The sequence below is a fragment of the Molossus molossus genome, unplaced genomic scaffold (assembly GCF_014108415.1).
Source record: "Molossus molossus isolate mMolMol1 unplaced genomic scaffold, mMolMol1.p scaffold_m16_p_4, whole genome shotgun sequence".
Lineage (NCBI taxonomy): Eukaryota > Metazoa > Chordata > Mammalia > Chiroptera > Molossidae > Molossus > Molossus molossus.
In genome coordinates this window covers 22,201,092-22,224,409 of record NW_023425377.1, presented here as the reverse complement: position 1 = coordinate 22,224,409, position 23,318 = coordinate 22,201,092, and the positions used below count along the sequence as shown (strand labels likewise).

The 23,318-nt window shown below is 49.9% G+C and overlaps 1 protein-coding gene across 9 annotated transcripts in view; it reads right to left on the bottom strand.

Annotated features, from left to right (window-relative positions):
* TNIP1 (TNFAIP3 interacting protein 1) overlaps positions 1 to 23,077 on the bottom strand; it is a 50,840-nt gene extending 27,763 nt beyond the window's left edge. For 6 of the 9 annotated variants that reach the window (XM_036241721.1, XM_036241716.1, XM_036241724.1 and 3 more), the window contains exon 1: positions 15,231 to 15,330. The gene's annotated coding sequence lies outside the window, so the exon portion shown is untranslated. Of the gene's footprint in view, positions 1 to 2,750; positions 2,771 to 7,249; positions 7,726 to 15,230; positions 15,331 to 23,013 lie in introns of those variants that run through there. The other 3 variants (XM_036241718.1, XM_036241719.1, XM_036241720.1) reach the window with 3 other exon arrangements.
* Positions 23,078 to 23,318: the final 241 nt, after the last annotated feature.

The following is a 23,318-nucleotide window of genomic DNA, read 5'->3' as shown; positions in this document are numbered from 1 at the left end:
TTCATCTGCTTTCTTTCATTCGAAATCACTCTGGAAAATGATTTCAGGATCTTAGCTCTACAACTTAGTAGAGAAACTTCTTTTAGCATGCGTTCGTTCATTCAGCAATGATTTCCTGAGCACCTACTCTGTGCTGGGTACCAGTATGGGTGCGGGGAAATTATCAGCCAACAAAATCCTTCATGGAGCTTACATTCTAGTGGTGGAGGTGATAGACAGACAGACATAGTGAGGAAAATGTCTATGGACAAAAGTTAAACAGGGATGCCCGAGGCAGGGACTTGAATTGTACGGGGGAACTGCCAGGAAAGACCTCCAAGAGAAGGAGTTATTTTAGCAAAGACCTGAAGGAGGTGAGGGAACTAGCCATGCAGACAGGTGTCTGGGGGAAGAATATTCCAGGTGGGCAGAACAGTAAGTGCAAAGGCTCTGGGGCAGAAAACCTAATCCTGCCTCTAGCCCTACAAAAAGTTCCAAAGGCCTCCACCGGGACCTCAGGACTTGGAGCCTGGAAATGGCCTTCCGAAGACGCCCCACCCCCACCCCCAGAGAACCCCCGCAGGCCCTTTGAGCACCCCGCAGCGCTCTGGGAAAGAAAAGGGTGAGTAAGGACTGAAGTGACAGCCACTGTCCACCAGCCATCTCCGTGGCAGGTGCTGCACTAAACGCTTCGGGCGCACTATCCAGGTAGGCCACAAAGCAACCCTAAACGCACACGAGATTATCCTCACATTAGAAGGGAGGCTCAGCGAGGTTAAGTCACTGGGCCAGGAATGCAGGGCCAGCAGGTGACAGCCGAGATGCAAGTCCAGCTCTGCCTAAGAGAGCCGTTAGCCCTGGCTCCAGCAGCTCCCCAACAAGGCTCAGGCCAGAGGAGGTCAAGCCAGTTTGTAGGGTAACATGGAGCTGTTAGCTACCCTCTGGGCTATGTCCCCTGCCTTGAAGCACAAGAAATAACAAGGACTACGGGCCAGAAAGAAAAATAAAGCTCTCCCCTGGCCGGTTTGGCTCAGTGGTTAGAATGTCGGCCCGTGGACCACAGAGACCCGGGTTCGGTTCCCGCTAAGGGCATGTACCTCAGTTGCAGTTTGTCCCCAGCCCCAGTTGGGGTTGTGTGGGTGACGACCAGTCGATGTCTCTCTCTCACATAGATATGTCTCTCTCTCTTCCTCCCTCTCTCTCTTTGAAGATAAATGCAAAAAATGTCCTCGGGTGAGGATAAAAACAAAAGAGAGAAAGAAAAATAAAATTCTGGTGAGTGGGACCCCTCCCTCCAAGCCTGACAAACAGAGAAGATGAATACACACTGTGGGAGGCACCCACGCCCTGCTGGGCCCCACAGAGGCAAAGGACAGCTGCCTACTGGCCCCACACAAGTCATCACTCAGCTGGGGTGGGGGTGGGGCTTGTTTTCAACATGAAAGGTCAATGCTACACAGTAGAACAAGAAAGCCCTGAAATGTTCACTGACTTAAGGACAATGTGGGTAAGACACTAACACAAGGACTGGCATAGAGCAAAGTATTCAAAATGTTGGTAAGATGTGTGTGTGTGGGAGGGGGTCCTCCCCGGTGCTCCCCTTTCTCCTCATGTCTGCTCCAGGAAAACACTTACTGACCAGTATGAAGTGTATCTGACTGCTGTCCACATTTTTTTTTAAATCCTCACCCAAGGATGTTTTTCCATTTATCTTCAGATAAAGCGGGAGGGAGGGAGGGAGGAAGACAGAGAGAGAGAGAGAGAGAGAGAGAGAAAACATCGATGTGAGAGAGACACATAGATTGGTTGCCACCCACACAGCCCCAATCAGGGCTGGGGACAAACTGCAACCAAGGTACGTGCCCTTGGCTGGAATCAAACCCGGAATTCTTTGGTCCATGGGCAGACACTCTAACTGCTGAGCCAAACCGGTCAGGGCTGCTGTCCGCATTTTTGGGCATTTGACGGAGAAGGTGGCACTTGGAAGGTGAGCCATGATTGGCAGTGAAGTGGAGTTCACTGGGGGGGAGGCTGAGAGCTGGAAGGGACCTGTAGTCACCTTTGGTGATAAGTGGTGGCAAAAGTCCTGGCTTCTGCTCACTACTTTGTACCCACCCATAATGGAACTGACAGATGACATTACACGATCATTTGGGTATGCTTTTTGCTTCACATCTGGCTTGCCCAATAGATTAGAAGCTCCATGAAAGCAGGGGCCGAGTCCATCTTGTCTACCAGGGTATCTTCAGAGTGGTCCAGAATAAAGCATCAAACAATCTCTAATCAGAGCAGAGAGAGACAGGACCAGAGGAGCCCCTGCCTCCTGAGAGGCCATGTGCAAATATCCCGAGAGCCTGGCCATGACCTACTGACCAGAGGCCCCTGAACCACCACGCACTTCTAGAATCAGGGCTGGCAAAGCTGTGGTCCCTCTGAGATGCCCAGATGTAAGGCCAGGCAACAGCAGGATGGAGGATGGCGGAACTGAAAACCCATCTCCACACCATTCAAACCACACCGGGCCCGGGCTCTCCCTCTGCACTGGGGAGCTGACAGGGAAAGGGGTTCAGGGGAAGCAAAAGAGGGGTCAGGCAGTGCTACTCTCCCTAACTCCAGCCTCAGCAGGGAGAAGAACAGGCCGCCAGGCAGTGGGCAGATGGAAGAAAGACGAAAGCACCCCCTGTGAGAACCCTCTCGATATCAGAGGAGCCACCCAAAGGAGGGCCCGGAGGAGAGACAGAGAGAAATGGGGATTTCCACGACCTGCTGACCTCATGCCCAGATGGTCGTCAGCAGTTCCAGGATGACCGCTGGGCAGACAGGGACTCTCCTCCTGGTCAGAGTTTTTATAACCTTTCCTGGGGAGAGGAATCATTCCCCGGATGAAGGAATCTCCCAGGGCAATGAGGCTGAGACCATTCCCAGGTATCTGGGCTCTCTGATGGGGGGCTACGTTCTACTCTCCTGTCCCCCAGGCTGACAGCTGGGTCACAGACCCCACCCCTTGCCTAGGCAGTGCGGGAACTCAGTGCCTAGGGTCCCGGGGCCCTCTGACTCTCTCTCACGGTGTGAAGGCCACCAGTCAGGGCCAGAGCATGAAGACCCACGTCACCAAGTCAGGATGGAGCTGGAAACAGAGGTCCCTCTCTCGGCCTGCCCACTGCCCCCACCATCCATTCCTGCCCCTGCACTGGGATCCCGCTGCAAAGGAGAGGCCCCACCCTGTGTTCCTGCGGGGTCTGGCCCACACCCCACATCCACCTGGGCCTTGTTCTAGCAGCTACAGCCCAGCAGACGACCCTCCAGCAATGGGACACCAAGCCATCTTCCAAACGCAGAAACAGCCGATGGTAAAGAGGCAGCCGGCTCAGACCTGCTTCCTAAACAATGCCTCAGCTGGGGGTGGGGGTGTTCCCACAAGCTGCTCCTAGGCGGCCTGGGTGCCCATGGAACCAGAGGCCCAGTTTGGGTGCAGACGGGCCAGGCAGTGACCACACAGTGAGGATGGAAGTGGTGCTGCTGAAACTGAAGGAGCAACCAGCCCCCAAAGGAGGAGGCGGCAGCAGTGTGACGGTGACGGTGACGGTGACGGTGATGGGTGACGGGCAGCAGCTAAGAGGGTGTGAGGGGGTGTGAGCACGGGCCCAAATCACAAGCCAGAAGAAGAAGGTTGGAAAAGGAGAGATTCAGAACTAAACTGACATCCCAGCTTCTGCCCTGAAATACTTCAGCCCATCTGAGACTGTCATGTGCTGTCACCAGGAGGGGGGCTCCCAGGCCCCCCAAAAGATAGAAACTTGCATAACCAGTGACATTTGCAAAACACCTCGTAGTCCCCCAGGCACTCTTTCCATCTGGTGGTCACACAGGCTCGGGAGGGAGGCGAGAGGAGTCTCTTGACAGATGAGGGAACCGAGGCCCACTCTGGAGCTTAATCAGCCCCATCGGATGCTGCGGATGCTGCGGGAACTGGCTGCACCCTGGGGCCAGCTATGCCCTGCAAGCCTCGGGCAAGTGAAGCTTCCGGCCCGGAGGGAAAAGTCCCGCAGATCTCTGCTTTGCAAGTTGGGAGGTCACAGTGGCCAACAGTCAATGCCCCAGGCAGAGGCAAGGGCTTCCACAGATGCTGGAGGGTGGGGGTGACAGACAGGTGAAGCAAAGGGGTCTCCAGGAGAAGGCACAAGACAGAAAGTCAGAGTGTCCTAGCGTCTTCTCTGCTACTCATGGCCATAGACGAGCCCATCTACCCTCGGCACCTCAGTTCCCTGGTGTGCCTGGACAGGAGAGAAGCTTGGGGCTGTCTCAAAGCTGGCCTGAGGAATGACTGACAGCCAAGCCTCGGGGGCCAGCAGCAGGTCAAGGAAAGAGGAGAGCCAGCACACTGCAGATAATACAGCCTGGGGGTCAGGAAGAAAGAGTCCAAACAGGGCGGGATCTGGGGCAGAGCAGGTGCAACACTGAAGCGGGTGCGTAAGTGCTCGCATGTGACCCTGAGTGACAGTCAGCCTCACGTGTTGCACCTGGGGCCGCACCTGCACTCACCTCCCTCCAATCCCAGCTCTGTCTGCCCCTGCAGGCTGTGATACTGAACCAGTCCCCCACCTCTTCTGAGCCTCAGCTGCCTCATCTGCAAACAGGAATAATAACAGCCTCTACCTGGTATCAGATTAAAGATATTAAATGAGCCCTGGCTGGTTTGGCTCAGCGGTTGGAGCGTCAGCCTGAGGTCCAGAGAGACCTGGGTTTGGTTCCCACTAAGGGCACGTACCTCGGTTGCAGTTTGTCCCCAGCCCTGGTTGGTCGTGCGGGTGGCAGCCCCTCGATGTGTCCCTTTCACGTCGATGTTTCTCTCTCTCTCTCTCTCTCTCTCTCTCCCTCCCACTCTGTCTGAACAAAAAATGGAAAAATGTCCTCGGGTGAGGATAAATTAAAAAAATTTTTTTAAAAAAGATATTAAATGAAACAATATGTATATAGTTGGGAGGGAGTTCTCCCTTCCTACTTCCTCACTGTTTGGTTTATGTGACAAGAAATTTATTCATTTTATAATAAAATTTTCCCAATAATAATGTGTAGTACTTAGCTCAGCATCTGGCACATAGTAGGTTCTTAGTAAAAGCAGAAGGCAGCCCCACAACTGTGCCTGGCTGATTTAAGGACCAAGTCCCCCCACTCATTTATTCCTTCTTTTTTTTGTTTTTATCCTTACCCGAGGACATTTTCCCACTTTTTTGTTCAGCTAAAGTGGGAGGGAGAGAGAGAGAGAAACATCGACGTGAAAGGGACACATCGAGTGGTTGCCACCCGCACGACCCAACCAGGGACGGGGACAAACTGCACCCGAGGTACACGCCCTTAGTGGGAACCGAACCCGGGTCTCTCTGGACCACAGGCCGATGCTTTGACCTCTGAGCCAAACCAGCCAGGGCTCTTCCTTCTTTTAACAAGTCTTTAGGGTCCTCCATAAGCTCAGTAAGCTAGGTTGTGCCATCCACTCAATGCCTACAAATAACCATTAAGCAGGGATACTGGCACAATATCACAAACAGTGAAAATGTAGGTACAAGAAGCCCTGGGTGGTGGCTACTCAATGTGTCCCTTTCATGTCGATATTCCTCTCTCTCTCTCTCTCTCTCTCCCTCCCTCCCTCCCTCCCTCCCTCTCACTCTATCTGAACAAAAAATAGAAAATGTCCTTGGGTGGGGATAAAAAAAAAAAAAGAAGCCCATGAACCACAGTACCACACTCATCAAGACAGAGAATCATCTGAACCTCATTTTCCTCAATTGAAAATGGAAATATCTTTCAATGCCCACCAGGGATGAGAGGAAGTGAGGCATCATGAAAGCACCTTGCCAACTAAAGCAAAAATCTGTCCCCACCCATTTCATGGTCAGAGAAACTGTGGTCCCAGGCTCATCCATCAACGAGCAGGCTGTGCTCTCTTGATAACTATCAGCAAAGACAGCTCCTACTTTATTTATTTTATTTTATTTATTTTTATCCTCACCCGAGAACATTTTTCCATTTTTTGTTCAGATAGAGTGGGAGGGAGAGGAAGAGAGAGAGAAAAAAACATTGACATGAAAGGGACACATCGAGTGGCTGCCTCTTAAACGACCCAACCAGGGCCAAGGACAAACCGCAACCGAGGTACGTGCCCTTAATGGGAACTGAACCCGGGTCTCTCTGGACCGCAGGTCGACGCTCTAACCAATGAGCCAAACCAGCCAGGGCAAGACAGCACCTACTTTAGATGGTATGCATTCGGGAAGCTCGCCCTGGCATCCTAACCAGTGAGGAGCTAAGAACTTAAGTCTCTGCAAGCAAGTCAGCAATCAAGAGGCTGCAGGTCGATTGGCTGCACTAGGAGGGGCTGGGGCTAGAAATCATGGGATCTAGTCAAGGAACCCCAGGAAACACCTTCCTCTCACTGGGCCTGTTTCCTAAAAGGAAGGGTTTGCAACAATAGTAATCATATAACACAGTGAGGAGACTAGATCATCTTTTTTTTTATATAATTTTTTTTTCCTTTATTGATTTAAGAGAGAAAGGAAAAGAGAGATAGAAACATCGATGAGAGCCCTGGCCGGTTTGGCTCAGCGGTTAGAGCGTCAGCCTGCGGTCCCGAGAGACCCGGGTTCGGTTCCCGCTAAGGGCACGTACCTCAGTTGCAGTGTGTCCCCGGCCCTGGTTGGGTTGTGCGGGTGGCAACTACTCGATGTGTCCCTTTCACGTCGATGTTTCTCTCTCTCTCTCTCCCTCCCACTCTATCTGAACAAAATATCAAAAAAAAAAAAAAAGAAAAAAGAAAGAAACATCGATGAGAGAGAACATCGACTGGCCGCCTCCTGCATGCTCCCCCCTGGGGATCGGGCCGACAACAGGGGCATGTGTCCTGACCAGGAATCGAACCGGTGACCTCTTTGTGCATGGGTCGACATTCAACCACTGAGCCACACCGGCCAGACAAGACCAGATCATCTTTAAGGCCCCTTCTAGTTCTAACAGTCCAGAACTTGCATTTTATTATCACCCTTTTCTATAACCTTATGACTACTCTCTGCAGCTCCAATTCCTCCTAACACCCAAGTGGATTTCCCTGACCCATGAGCCCTCCCACATGAGCCCTCCCACAAGTGCTACGGGGAGGGGGGGGGAGTGCTGCCGCCTCCCCAAGAGCAGTCAGAAACTCCCAGAGAGTGTCTGCAGCTCTTCACCGGGTCCTCCGCTTTCGCCCCATTAGCCTTCATCCCCTCCTCTGACTCACCCACAGAGGAAGCCCCGCTGCCTCCACTCAGCCTGCAAGACCTAGGCTCCACACTACCAGCCTGGGACAGGGGAGTGGGCCAGGGACATCCGCCAGCTGCAATCACTGCAAAAGAAGACCAAGGAGCACCTAACTAAAGCTGGGAGAGGCTGACAGTTGTGAAGTGCTCCCACGTACCAGGCCCTGGGCTGCGTCATGATACACATTGCCTCATTCTTCTCTCACCACACAGAGATAAAAACTATTATCCGTTTTCCAGTAAGAAAACTAGTGCTCTCAGTTAGGTAGCATTATCTCTATTTTTCATATCAGAAAGCAGACTCAGAGAGGTTGAGTCACTTGCCTAAGGACACACAGCTGGTTAGTGGCAGAACAAAGAATCCAGTCTCCATGTGTCAGATCCAATACCGGTGCCCTTTCCACTGGCCTGCACTGCCTGAGGAGTAATGGACTGAAGCTGAGGGGGTAAGGGGGAGACCAGGCCTGCTGTCCTGCTATCTGGAACATGGCCCCGGGGTTCCCAGCCCCTGCCTCTATGCCTCTCTAACTTGGTATGCAATCAGGTCTCAGGCTGCCCTTAATCACCAGCGGACACCAGGACTCAGAATCTCAGGCTGGAAGGAAGCGCAGGGGAAATTCAGCCCTGTGCTTGTCCAGTCCCGGGGGGGGGCAAGGGACAGTGGTGATCACCTTCGGTGACCTAGACCTCCTCTCCGAGGAGCCTCCCCTGGGCAGCCGCACTAGTCAGGCTACTTCCAGTGCTGCTCCCACCAAGCCCTCCTGCCTCTAGGGTCACCTGGAATAAGGAACAAGTTGCCTCTCTTCTCCATTTCAGCACTGAAGAGATCCGGACCCTGCAGCATTCTCGTGAAGCCGATCAACCCCTGTTCCCTCCATTGTTTGCCACAGGGACTGGCTTCCAGACTCCTCCCCACTCACTCCCCTCAACCCTCCACCTCCTCTACCCTATCTATAGCTGGTCCTGAAACTAAACAAAACACTCCAGGTGTGGTCTGCCTGGCCAAACAGAGAAACTTTCACCTCCACCCTTTTATATATTATGTTTCTACTGATCTCACCTAATATACATTTGTTTTTCTTACAGCTGGGTCACCAGCAGTAAAACGTGCCCTTTCTCAATGATGGCAACAACTTGCTTGTGTGCCTGATTGGCTGAGAACAAAGTTCTCTTGTAGAAAAATATGCATAAGGAGGTTTCAATTATCTAAAGGCCCAGAGGTAACTGATTGAGTAATCCCCTATTTAAGAATCTAGAAATCTTTGCATCACTATACACAGCGGCTGGCCAAAGATGTGCACTGTCACATGCTTTGTAACAGCAAAAATGTCCTGAATGTCCATCAAGGGGGGATTAGTTTAATAAACTATGGTGTACTTATTCAATGGAATATTATACAGCCATAAAAAGAATGGGACAAACTGCTTTGCAATGACACAGGAAGATGCGCATTAAATATTAAGGAAAAAAGGCAAAGTACAGATTTATATGTATAACAGAATTTTAAAAAAATAAACACACACACAACTGTGTGTGTATCTGTGTGTGTATAAAATCTCAAATGTGCATAGAAAAAGGTCTGGAAAGATACACACCAAACTGCTACGAGTAGACAGCTCTAGAGGAGAAACTGGGATGGGGATCAGAATCAAAAGAAGCTTTTATTTTACCTGTAATTTTTTAGCTCTTTACAAGGAAAATCTAGTCTTGGTCTAGTTAAAATTAATTTTAAAATACAGTGGAGACAGGGCAGGGAAGAGGAAGAAGAGAGAAGACAACTTTACTTTTTACTTTACACCTTTTGTATTGGTTGAGATTTTTGTTTTCTCCAATGAACACATGTTATTTTGTCACTTTTTAAAGAGAAGTTTTAAAATAAAACTTTTTTTAAATGTAAGTGTCTTGACAAGGTCAAAGCAATTGGAAAAGCCTATGGTCTGGCACCAAATGAGGCTGGAGGGCTGTGGGCAAGGGTGGGAGCCTCCTTCCCACGTGTCTGCTTCACGCAGACAGACAAGGCTGCAGGGACGTGATCGCAGATCAGGAGGGAAAGTCCAGGAGCAAGTTTTCTAGTCAAGGTATCTGGTGGTGGGAAAGTTGGTAACTACAGAGGAGTTTCAGCCTAGAAACTACCAGAAAAGATCTGGATTCAGGAAGGTCAGGGCTGGCAAAGGTGGGAAGAGAAGCACCAGACTTGGGATAACCACTCTCGGCTGGGAGCAGGTGCAAATCTCCCTGCCCACTGTCCGTGGGTCCTCACACCGGGCCTGACACCTGCTTTGCTAGAGAGGAAGCTGGGTCGAGACAGGTGCAGAGCTTGGCTCAAGGCCACACCATTCCCAAGGGACATCACCAGTCCCCACCCTATGCTCCCCATGGCTAAAAGCCGCCTCAGGAGGGCTAAGAAGCCATCCCAGTCCATTTTCCTTCCCCCCATGCATGCCTCCTCTCAGCTCCTGGGATCCACAGTGCACACACTCCATAACCAGAAGCTCACTTCCCGCTTAGCAGCTGGGACACCACCCAACCCAGAAGGACCTCGATTATCAGCTAGAGGGACAAAGGGCCCTAGGTCCAACCTTGGGACAAAAGGGATGGGGAACTCAACTGTCCTTCTGTCTCCCAGTCTCTAATATGCCTAGAGCTGGTTTATCCAAGGAAGGGTTTCTCCAACCCTGTAACTTCCCCTTTAAGAGGGAAGATGACAACATTTGAGAATTCCTGTATACCAAATATGATGGAGAGAGGGTTGAACACGTTCAAATCCTGGCTCTGCTCTCTCAACAGGTTTCCTTGTTTCTCCCTATGAAAATGCTGAGAACACCAACTAGAAACCATATAGCTCTCTATGGGTTTTAAAGTGCTATCCCAACAGGAGCCTTACTGGCTAGGAAGGGGATAGTTGGATGGTAGTAAGACCACTCAGATAAAATCCAAATGTGTCTGTTTTACCAGAAAAAGCTGAAAACTACCTAATGAAAAAGAAAATGAGTCAATATAATGGGGCACTTTCATATCAGGGAATACTACACAGCCATAAAAAATGAATGAACCTTTAGTGACCCAGAGTTAGAGATACCAACATGGATAAATCTCACAAATATATTAAGCAAAACAATCAAGTTTCAGAAGAAGACAGACAGTATCACAGCATTTAAGTTAACTTTTTAAAGCATATAAAATAAAACTATATATTGCTAGGGAAACATATATTTATAATAAAACTATGGGGAAATGCAGGAGAATAAAGTCTAAATTCAGGGGAGGGGAAGGGAGAAATTTCAGGTGCACAGAAATGTGTCCTGGTGGGTGCCCAGGTATTTGCATATTAGCCTCTATGTCTGAAAAAGTCCTTCATATGTTCTAAAAGTCAATGATGCTGTCCTCAGACCCTCTTCCCAGGGGCTGGAACGAGAGGGAGGTAGCACTTGCAGAGGCAGAAGTGGGGGTATGGAGGGGCCAGGGTTCCTCAGCCCTCTGACGAAGCCGGTCATGTTGGCAGAGGGCAATGGCCAGTGCAGTGAGTACTCTCCAGTGTGGGTGGAGAGCAAACCAAAGGCCCCTGACTCATAGGACACCCCCCACACCCACCCTAAACATACCAGCTCTGGCCTCCGAGTGTGACTCTGGCGACATGACTCCCACGGCACCCCTCCCCCTACCTGCACCCCACACACATCCATCTGCTGGACCACCTGGTTGGTTCACCCTGCAGGGGCACAAGGACACAGGGAGCAGCCTCGGGGTGAGGTCCTCGGGAAGAGTTCCACAAGGAGGGCAGCCCGCAGACCAAGAGCCAGCTGCTGCGCAGGCCAGTCACCGGTTCCTATGGAAGAGTGACTGTCCTGGGCCAGTCATGGGAAACATCGCGAACTTCCTGCAACCGGTTGTGGTGACTGCCAAGGTCTGTCTCTAGGGTTGGGGAGCTTCTCCCTGTTTCCCTGTGCCTTCTTTCTGGCCACTCTCCAGAGGACCCCAGACACCTTCCCTTCAGAGGACAGGGAAAGGAGGGCAGTGGTGCAGCCTCTAGAAGCAGGGAGGGTGGGCACAGAAAGGCCTGGTCCACCAGGAAAAGCTCGGAAACTGCTGGAGGCTCAATGGCTAGGGTACAGAACTTTCAGAGCTGGAAGAGGACACCCGAGGCACCAGCCAGTGCAATCCCTTCATTTTGCAGCTGGGACACCAAAGCCAGCAAAGCGAAGAGACCTCCCCAAGGCTACAAGGGATGGCAATGATGCAAAGGGAGGCGACCCTGGGTCTTCTAGTGGCCAGCTGTGCCCTCTTTGCCACACCACGATACTGCCCTGCCTCTTTCCTTCCCCTCCTCCTCTAAAATGGTCAGGTGAGCAATGAGGGAACAAAGAGGAGGTCAGGACGAAAAAATCTGCACCAAGCCCATTCCCCCTCCTGTAAAAGCAAACCATCTGTAACAACATTGCCAAGCAGAGGGCTCCCTGACCCTGAGGGTGGGGGTCAAGTGGAGGCTGGGTGATCACCTGTTGGGGTGCTGTTGAGGGAATTTGGGCCAGATGTCCTCTGTGTCCCTCACACAGATGAGCTTCCACTATTCCAATCGGATGGAAAGACCAGATGTCTGAGACAAAGCAAAGGCAGACCCAGCCAGAGAAGACACAGCATGGTCTATAGGTGGCAGAGAGTCAAAGGCACAGAAAAATGGACCATCCCATCCTCTCCTACTGAAATCCCTTCCACATCCTTATGCTTATCATCATTAACAAGGTCAGCAGTGGGCATTTATCGATGGCTTACCCCATGTCAGCCTTGCGCTCAGTGCTTGACATGTACTGTCTCATTCATTCGCGCACTCTAAAAGGTAGCACTGACATCACAGAATCTTACATGTGAGGAAGCGGAGGCAGTACCCACCCAGGTGTGCTGAACTCCAAAGCATGCACTCCACACCAGGGGTCTCAAAGAGCCACCGGACCAGAAGCAGCATCACCAGCACCCATCAGATCAGACATCCGGGGACACAGCCCAGCAATCTAACAGGCCTCCTAGGTGGTTCTGATGCCTGCTTAAGTTTGCCAACCAAATGCTCTGATCACTTCCCAGTGCTGCCCACAGGGAAAAACCAACAAGTCTCTACCTGGTAGTCAAGACCTTAGGGTTTTTGCTAGCCCAGCTGGTCAGCCTCCCCAACCCAGCAGAGCCTTACTGCAAATCCACTACCCAGCCTACCAAGTTCCAGAAGGGGCTCAGGCCACCACTTTGCACATCATCTTTCTAGGGCCTGACCTTGGAGTCACCTCTCTCCAGAAGCCCCCTGCCCACCTGGTGTCTCCAAACTGCTTCGCACTCCAGTCAGACTCACTGCCTGGCACTTGCTGGCACACAATGGCTTCCAGACAGCTCTCAGAGCACATTTCTCCCCATTCCACTACAAGTTCCTCAAGGGCAGAGCCAATTCCTTATGTACCCGAGCATCACGTCACATTCACAGCACCAGGCACAAGGGCCAATAGGAAATGTTTGCTGACTATCAGAAGGGGGAAAAATGCCTCGGGAAGCAAGTTCTGGTTCTCATCCCCACTCTGCCATCACCTCTCCAGGACAAGTGCCTTCCCATCTCTAGGCCTCAGTTTCCTCACCTGGGAAATGCACTATTATTCTAGTTTTTTCGATTCTACTCAGCCATTGAACAAAGCCAACAGAGCCTTAGCCTAGACACTCTTATCTAGTCTCAGGGGTGCGCACGTGAAACTAAAGGGGTCCCTGCTCTCACCCTTCTCTTCCAGGAAAAGAGAAAGACAACAAACAAGTAAACACTGACATTGTTGTATGCCAGACACTAAGTTCTGTACTACATTTACTATGTAGTATACTAAATATACTCTATTTACAAATAAACAAGATTACGGAGGATGACAAATGTATGAAAAAAATACAACAGTTTTATGACAGAAAGTGGAAAAAAGGGGCTACTTTGCATAGGAAGGTCAGGGAAGGCCCCTGGGAGGAGGTGACATTTGAGCTGAGACTTGAAAGACAAGGAGGAACCAGCCATGGAAAGAGCTGGAGAAAGATGTTCCAGGCAGAAGGAACAGCACATAAAAGGCCTCAAGGAAAGACCGAGATTGGCAGGGAATAAAAGCAGGTGCCATGGCTAAACCGCAGTGAGTACAGAAGTAAGGTACCCAGTGGTACCCAGAGAGGGAGGCAGATAGACAAACTCTTACAATTCTAAGATGCTCAAATCAGGTCGGCCCGACCCAACCCAGGACATCCGGACCCGAGTCACAAGCAGCACTAGGGGTAAGGGTATGAGTCAGACCCCATGGCTTCCTGGGGCCCCAAAAGACTGGTGTGGGCCTAGGGGCAGGCACCAACCCTCAGCATTAATGCCACACCATACCCACGGGACACCCACAGAATTCTGTAGAACAGGGTCACGGAAGTATGTAGAACACAGGACTCTCACAGCTTCCAGAGGGACATGATCAAGTGCTTTCATGAAGTGCCAGTCCCTGGTCACATTATTTTCCCAGAACACAGCCAGGACAAGAGCCTTGGTCAATGGAAAGGAAACAGGATGCAGGGTTCAAAGTTTACTAGTTTGGGACAAGGCTTAACCTTTTGGGCCTCAGTTTCCTCACCTGAAAATTGAGACTACTAATAGTAATGATCTCCTAGGGTTACTGAAAAAATTAAATGAGATACTGAATGTAAAGCACCATGCCTGGCACATGGTACGTGTTGATAAATGTAAGCTGTTATTACCATTACTGGCTTTTCACTGTCTCAGGTTTCCTCTGCTGTAAAATAGGGGTGTTGATATATCACAGGATTGCTATGAGTTTGTACTAATAAATATTCCAGCTTCCTAATGCAATATCCATTGTCAGGAATAAAAAAGTATCAGAGATTCCCTTTTTCTGACCTCTCAGCAGATGCCGAATTCCCCTCTACCATACCCCACTGTTTGGAAAGTGAGTAAGTGCTGCTTAAATTCCATTTTGACTATACTGTAAAATAAAAATGATGCATTAGAAATCCACAGCTTCCTCTGCACTGTCATTGTGCAAGGGGGTGGGGATGAATGTTGCTGATTCTTAAGCATCATCCACATAAGTCCCGCCCCCCCCAACCACAACATAATCTGTTGCCCAGTCACATAAAATTTCCACCCACTCCCCATATATACAATTAATAAATGTATAATGTCATCAGTTGTATACACATCATTGTATGCACACAAATGTTCCACAGTAGAAAAGTCACCCATTCGTAGAAATCCACCCCCAAAATCACTCTCAGAAAACTCACTACAGCTACCCTGCAGATACACACAAATGTTGCCTCCAACGCTGTGCAAATATGTTCAACAGAAAAACAATAGAGCAGGGGCTATGGAGCCAAATGCCCACTTTCAAATGCTGACTTTGCAACTCCCTAGCTGTGTGACCCCTGTCTCCAAGTGCCTCGGTTGGAAGGGATAATAATAACAATACTCATTTTGAAGAGGGAATGTGACAACGAAATGAGTTAAATGCATGTAAAGGGTTTAGATCAGCGCTTGGAAAGCGCCCGACGATAGTTAAGACTGTCCTCTTTATTACCTGTGCACAGCGCTTCCAAAACTGGTCTCCTGCACTGTAAACAGACGCAGCCTCGCACACCCCCTCCGCCCGGCGGGTGCACACCGCCTGCAAGCCCTGCACTGGCCTGCACACCGTTTCTAAACGCGCTCGCCTACGCAGTGCGCACGCGCACCCACCGCGACGGGCAGGGATTCCCCACACAGTCGGACCCGCCAGCCACCCCGGGAGGCGCCCCGCAACCGGGGACCTCAGCGCCAGAGCCGGGGGCCGAGGAGCCCAGGCCACCTGGCCGGGCCTGCCTGACCTCCCACTCCACACTAGGTCACAGCTGAGGCTCTGAACGGCCGGGTCCCAGACTCTCCCCCTCCCCCTCCCCCCTGCTGAGGCCCAGCCGGCTTACCTGAGAGTGAGGGCCTTGAGGACAAGGCCTCACTGCCCGCGCCCACCCCCGGCTAGCGGCCCAGGCGAGGCTCAGGCGCCGCAGCTCTCCACTGGCTCCAGGGAAGGGGCTGGGACGAGGAAGTGCCAGGGGCGGGCCGGGCTGCCCCACCCCTGGGAAAGTCCCCGGAGATTGACAGGCCGTTCGTCCAATCGCGCCGTGCTCTGCGGGCGGGCGCGCGGCCGCCAGGGTGGGGCCCAGCGAGGTAAACAGCCGGAGAACCGCTGAGTGGCCGCGGGTATCCTGTCCTACGTGCCGGCGACTTCCCCGGGTCTGGGCAGCTTCTGACAGGCCCTCCCCACCCCGGACGACCCGGCCTCCGGAATGAGGCTGCGGCCTCCTTGAAAGCCCAAGCTTCAGAGCGGAGACGAGCCGCAGAGACCACCCCACAACTTCCTCGGGCCGAGGGGCACGAGGCCAGAGCGAGAAAGGAACTTGCCAAAGAGCACGTAAGCATTTGGAGCCCAGCCAGAGCCCAAGCTCAGGGCCCAGGGCGCTCCTGGCCTTCTAATCAGAGCTCAGAAATTCCGAGCTCGAAGGACCCTTCAGGAGGCGTATTGTTACTGTTAAAATTTGCTGCTGCAGACATTGTGAGCACTTTGCATGCATCACTTTATTTAATTTGCGCAGCCACCCTAGTGAGACGGGTTTTGTACCCCCCACCTTTTTTTTTTTTTTTTTTTTTTAACCATAAATGTACGTACGAAGCACAGAGAGGTTGGATGACTTACGTGAGTGGCTGAACCAAGATTCAAACCCAGGTGGACAAATCCAGAGCTGGCCTTTGCCCTGCGTACCTAGTATACCTTAGGTGGGCCAGAGCACCCAAGGAGGCTGTGGGATTTCCCAGATCCATAAGGAGCAGTAACTTGGTTTAAGGTTGGGGACACTTTTTTTCCCCTTCCTTTTAAGATCATCATTTTATTTTATTTTATTTATTTATTTATCCTCACCCGAGGATATTTTTCCACTTTTTGTACAGATAGAGTGGGAGGGAGAGAGAGAGAGAAACATCGACGTGAAGGGACACATCGAGTAGCTGCCTCCCGCATGACCAACCAGGGCCGGGGACAAACTGCAACCGACGTACGTGCCCTTAGCGGAACCGAACCCGGGTCTCTCCGGACCGCAGGCCGACGCTCTAACCGCTGAGCCAAACTGGCCAGGGCTCATCATTTTATTTTAAAGAGGGTAAGTTTTCATTTCAGAAAGGATTTGAGAAGCTATTTCACACAGGCCCTCATTTTACAAATTAAGATACCTGTCAATCAACTGTGATTGTGTGCAAACACACACACACACAAGCATATGCCTAATCCAAGCATTCTCCTTTCAGGTTTTGTGACCTGCTGGGATGCCTTCAGTTACTTCAAAGGTGTTATCAAATTCTCAAAACAATATTCCGGCTCGTTTTAATTATGAAAATAAGTACACATTATACCCAGATTTTGAAGAAATGGAGGGAGCTGCTGTGGGATGCAAACACCATAGCACCACTGAGTGTCACCAAGGCGGAGGGTACAGGAAGATTAGAATCTATATGGCAGTCCTCAGGCTGCATCTCTACCCATTGGGTCCCCCCAAACTTGTTTTCTTCCTGTTCTTTATCTGTACATCCCAAATTGCCTCTTCCTAAAATGCTCTCTTCCTAATCCCAACCCAAGTTGTCTCATGAACACTGAAATTTACTTTTAAAAAAATGAAGGGTCTCCAACGATTTGCATTTCCAAACTGTTTCAGCCATTTTTGTAAAATGTCTGACCTTAGAGAGTTAGGAAAATAATTTCATTCCAGATGAAAATGCCAAATGACTCCTAGGTGGGATTTTTGGACAGTGCTTTAGTATGACATTAAAAGATTGCATAGTCATCTTTTTGCCTGATTTCCTACTTTTGAATAATTTTTCTTAGCAATTACTGTGTGAGAAAACGCATCCCTTCAAAGTCATAACCTCACCCACCCCTTCCATCCTTTTTTAAGTTTTTGTTTGACTTCGGAACATCCCACCATATTAGAGGCCATGGAGAGCATTGATCACAATCCCTTATTTGACAGATGGGTAAATAGAGGCCTCAATGTAGTAAAGGACTTGTTCAAGGCCATACATGTTGAGTGATGTAACCAGTGTTGGAACTCAGGATCTGGGCTCTTAGGCATATGTACACTTTCCACTGCACCACATTGCCTTTACAATGTCATGATTTTTCTTACTATCTTACAGAAACTCAGCACTCATTATGAACATAGGCTATGAATATAACTAATGGGGTTCTAACCCCTACTCAACCACTTACTACCTGGGTGGCTTCTCTAAGCCTCAATTCCTCTGTGAATGTAAAGATAATAATTGTACTTAGTCTTCAGATGATCATGAGATAATGCAAGTAAAGCCCAAAAGTTGGCACACAGAAGGCATTTGTGAAATGATAGTGATGTGTAGACATGGATTGCATGCATTGTTTAGAACGTCACAGTTAAACCCAGAAATACAGCCTCCCCAGGTTCCATCCACCATCCACATCCACTATGGCACCTTAGACTGGGGGCCTGCATGGTGGGAAATAGGTCCCCTAGCGTGTCACTCCTGCTTTCCCCAGATCTGGAAGATTTTCAAGCCAGGAAACAGGGAGCTGAGTGACTCAGGCAGCTGGGAACCTGTTGCTCTTCTAGCGTGACAACAAGCACCTGTGCAAAGCCCCACCTGGGAGGACAATCAAAAGGCCTGTGTTTAATTTTGCTTTGTTTTAAAGCATGCAGCTTCCCAATCTCCTTTCCGCCACTCCCTCTACCACCTCCACCAAGGCTGCTCCAAAGTCAGACCTAAATCTGTATCTGAGGGAAATTAAAAAAATACCTCAAAGAAGAACAAAGTTGGAGGGATCAGAACACCACATATCAAACTATACTACAAAGCCACTGTAGTCAAAACAGCCTGGCACTGGCACAAGAATAGGCATATAGATCAATGGAACAGAACAGAGACCCCAGAAATCAACCCACACTATTATGGTCAATTAATATTTGACAAAGGAGGCAAGAGCATGTGATGGAGTAAAGAAAGTTTCTTCAATAAAAGATGTTGGGAAATTGAGCAGGTAAATGCAAAAAAATGAAACTAGACCACCAACTTACACTATACACAAGAGTAAACTAAAAATGGATAAAAGACTTAAATGTAAGTCACGAAACCATACAAATTCTAGAAGAAAACATAGGCAGTAATATCTCAGACATTTCATGTAGCAGTATTTTCACCAATACATTACCTAGGGCAAGGGAAACAATGGAAAAAATGGGACTACATCAAACTAAAAAGCTTCTGCACAGCAAAAGAAACCATCAACGAATGAAAAGGCAACGTACTGTATGGGAAAAGATTAGTCAATAATAAAAGTTTAATTTCCAAAATATACAAAGAACTCATACAAGTCAACACCAGGAAGACAAACAATTCAATTAAAAAATGGGCAAAACACCTGAATAGACACTTCCCCAAAGAGGATATACAGATGACCAACAGACATATGAAAAAATGCTCAAATTCACTAATCATCAGAAAGATGCAAATTAAAACTATAATGAGGTATCACTTCACACCTGTCAGAATAACTACCATCAATAAATCAACAAACAAGTTCTGGCAAGGATGTGGAGAAAAGGAAACCTTGGTACACTGCTGGTGGGAATGCAGACTAGTGCAGCCACTGTGGAAAACAGTATGGAGGTTCTTCAAACAAACATGGATCTGCCCTTTGACCCAGCAATCCCACTTCTGGGAATATATTCTAAGAATCCCGAAACACCAATCAGAAAGAATATATGCACCCCTGTGTTCATAGCAACATTATTTATAATAGCTAAGATCTGGAAACAGCCCAAGTGCCCATCAGTAGATGAGTGGGTAAAAAAGCTGTGGTATGCCCAGCCGGTGTGGCTCAGTGGATTGAGCGTCATCCTATGGACTGAAAGATCCTGGTTTGATTCCTGGTCAGGGCACGTGCCTGAGTTGCAGGCTCAACCCCCAGTGGGGGTTGTGCAGGAGGCAACCAATCAATGTTTGTCTCTGATATCGATTTTTCTATCTCTCTCTCCCTCTCTCTCTGAAAAATCAATAAAAACATATCTATATTTTTAAAAGCTGTAGTACATTTACACAATGGAATACTATGCAGCTGTGAAAAAGAAGGATCTCTTACCCTTTGTGACAGCATGAATGGACCTGGAGATTATTATGTTAAGCAAAATAAACCAGTCAGAGAAAGACAAATATCACATGATCTCACTTAAATATGGAATCTAATGAACAAAATAAACTGACAAAGTAGATCCAGAGGCATGAATGCATAGAACAGACTGACAGATCTCAGAGGGGTGGAGGGGTCTGGAAGAGATTAACCAAAGAACATATATGCATATATGCATCGCCCATGGACATAGACAGTAGTGTGGTGAAGGCCTGGGGTGGGGCAGGGGACTTGGGTGGAGGAGGGCAAGGGGTGGGGAACGGAGACATCTGTAATACTGTCAACAATAAAAATAGTTTTAAAAAATTTATACTTCTAAGCAAAAAAAAAACCCCACCATACCCCAAAAGCCTTCCATAACTGATTGAACTCTAAATCAAGAGCCTAAAGAGGAATGGAGGCTGCATATTGAAAACATTAAAAGGTAACATTTGTGGAGTATTTGCTAGGTGCTAGGCCTGCACTTTACATAATTTGTCTCCCAACCACCCTCAGAGGTCAGGACCATTATCAGATGAAACTGGGGCTTGGAGCTGTCAGATGACGTGAACGAGGTCTTATACAGCAAAGGGTAACTAGAACAGGATGATCCAGGCTCTTAAATTCTTAACACTCCTAAGCATTGTGTATGGCATCTTGCCAGCTAGAAAAACAAAGAACTCAAAATTCCAGTCCTTTTAAAGGGTTATAGTGCCCGGCCGGTGTGGCTCAGTGGTTGAGCATCGACCCATGTACCAAGAGGTTGCCTGTTTGATTCCTGGTCAGGGAACATGCCTGGGGTTGTGGGCCCGATCCCCTGGGGGGGTCGCGCAGGAGGCGACCAATTGATGTTCTCTCTCATTGAGGTTTCTGTCTCTCTGTCCCATCCTCTCTAAAATCAATAAGAAAAATTATTTTTATTTATTTTTTTTTTTATCCTCACCCGAGGATATTTTTCCATTTTTTGTACAGATAGAGTGGGAGGGAGAGAGAGGAAGGAGAGAGAGAAACATCGACGTGAAGGGACACATCGAGTGGCTGCCACCCGCACGACCAACCAGAGCCGGGGACAAACTGCAACCGAAGTACGTGCCCTTAGTGGGAACCGAACCCGGGTCTCTCCGGACCGCAGGCCGACGCTCTAACCACTGAGACAAACTGGCCAGGGCAGAAAAATTATTTTTAAAAGTAAAATAAAGGGTCCTTAGAAAGGATCAAACCCAACCATTTTCTAGTAGAGGTGAAGCCACTGAGGACCAGAGGGGCAGGGATGTGCCGGAGATCTTACAGCCAGTCTGTGATTAGTACTTGGGACTAGAACCCATCTCCATGCCCCACTAATGGGAAATGGAGCTTCCAAAGCACACAAGCATGTGTATCATTCCATTATGTGAGTTAGTGAGTTAGGTTGGGGTCTTGGCCGGGGAGTCAGTGAAATTCAGGGCAAGCAGCTAAGGAACGAGGGAAAGAGCAATCCTGGTCTGGGTCTCTTCCTTCGATCCAGTCTCCTGTATCTATAACCTGAGGCCATCTCAGGAATGTAAAACCCTGTGGTGGATTCTAGGTGCTTTTGGTGTTGGGTGTGTGTGTGTGAGAAAGAGATTTCAGTGATAGTTAAATGAGAAATGCGTGTCACGCACATGACATTCACTGAAGTACTAGGTAATCGTGTTTTTTGGTAAGAAGTAAATAAGCGAGCAGAGTCTGCGGCCCCGGCTTCCCACCCTCAGTCTGAGAAGACATTTTTAATTCTCTCCCCCTACCTACCAAATAACTGAATGAGGGCATAGATACAACAGCTGTAAGAGAGCCTTAACTTTGCACATTCATTCGGCACCCTGACACGAATTGAACCATATGCCCACAAGAGGCAAGTCCTGCCACGGTTAGGGTGTGGGCTCAAGTCAGACAGACCTGGGCCCAGCTCACAGTCCTGCCACAGCAACTGTCCCTCCTGATCGTTCTCTGCCTGTTTCCTTATCCATAACGTGACGGTTAAAACAGTGGCCAGTGCACGTGGCGGAGCAAGTGAAATGCCGCAGGGCCTGGCATCAGTGAAAAGCAGCGACAATAATTATCAGTCCCACAGGGTGGGCAGGGACTGTTTACCTCCTGTTTCCTGTGAGGACCCCGAGGCCTAGAGCCATGGAGGAACTTGCAGCAGACCTTACGAAGTGTGTTCTCGGAATTGCCAGGCCCAGAAGTTCTTTCCTGTTTTCCTCTTTCTCAATCCCAACTATTTCCCCTGAATCCCTGGACATAGGGTTTCTAGGATACCACTGGAGGAGAGCAAAGGGCAAAGTGACACTGGGGGACATTCTGGCCTACGTGGCCTCGCCAGGCTCCTCCCACAGTCCCGAGGAACCCCAGGCCTCCCCTGCTCCAGCTCCTCTCCCTCCGACCTCCCTGTCTCCAGGTCAGGGTGATAAGCGGATCTGGGTTTAGATCCAAGCTCGCCCAGGCCTAGCCCAGCCCCTGAGGGGGCAGACCCATGGGAACCAGAGAGTTTTTCTAATCCTGGGAAGCCCTGGCAGGGCCCTGAGAGCAAGCCTCCATCAGCCTCACCCCATGTCCTCTCATGCTCCCCCCTCCCGGGCCCCTCCTGATTCTCCCACCCAGAAGCCACTGTCAGTGACTTGGCCTCCACTCCTTGCCACTCCTAGCCAGGGACTTCCCTGGGCTGGGCCTCTGACCAGCTTTGGAAAATCTGGACTGTTTGTGATCAAAGAGGAGGCCACATCACCACTGTCTGTCAGCCCTTCACCCACTCCTGGTGCCCCGGGCTCTGTTAAAGGTTCAGCCACAGAAAAGTCCATGTCCCCAAGAAAGGTGGGGGTAGACTCCCACCTGGCCGCTTCCTGGCTAGCTTTAGATCACTAAAGTTGCCAACACACCCACACACTCCCCCTCACACACAGACATGCACACACTCACATAACGACCCAGACACACACACCTACACACTCACCGCACACACAGACACACACATAATGACCCAGACACCCACAGACACACACACACACAAACACAGGAACATGCTTGCACACTTTTGCTCCCCGGACATACACATGTACGTATCAGTGGATCAGACACATGCTCACAAATGTAGACACAGACGTTCACACACACACATCCACGTTCACACTTATGAACCTACCCCCTTTTCTTGAGGGAGGAATAAGATAAAAATAGACTTTTCTTTCCCTTCCCTTTGGAAAAACTGGTAGCAGTTAGAAAAGACTGGTTGAGAAGGCCAGGCAAAGAGGAGGGCAGGAAGGGGACATAACAGGAGGGACAGAAGCAAGAAGAGAATGGGGCCCAGCAAGAGGGAGAGAGGCCCAAGCCCCGAGTGGGGGAAGAGAGACCTGGGCCGGAGCCGCTGCTGACCCCAGCTGGCAGGAAAGCAGGAGGCCGGTGGCTCTTGGCCCAGAGGCGGGAGGGATTTGTGGCCCCAGCACCCTGTGCAGTGAGCCCTTTCCCCTGTCCTGCCTGGCTCACCGCCCCCACGCTGGGTCACTCACCTGGAGAAGGGCAGAAGACAAGGGTGTGTGCAGCGGGGCTGCTGGCCCTGTGAAGGCTCCTCCGCTCACTCTGCTTCTGCAGGAAGGAGGGCTGGGCTGGGCTGACTTTTAGGCAGGAGGGGAATTCCCCGAGATGGAGGAGCCAGGCAGCCACACAAGACTCAGCTGAGGCCCCTTCCCACCCCCTGGCAGAACACAGGGCACTTCTTTATCAGTCCCCACCTGTCACTTCCCAGACTGACTGTCGCTGGCTGTGAATTCCAGGGAGGGGAGCAGGCTCCGTGGAAGAGCTAAAAGCATGCTGC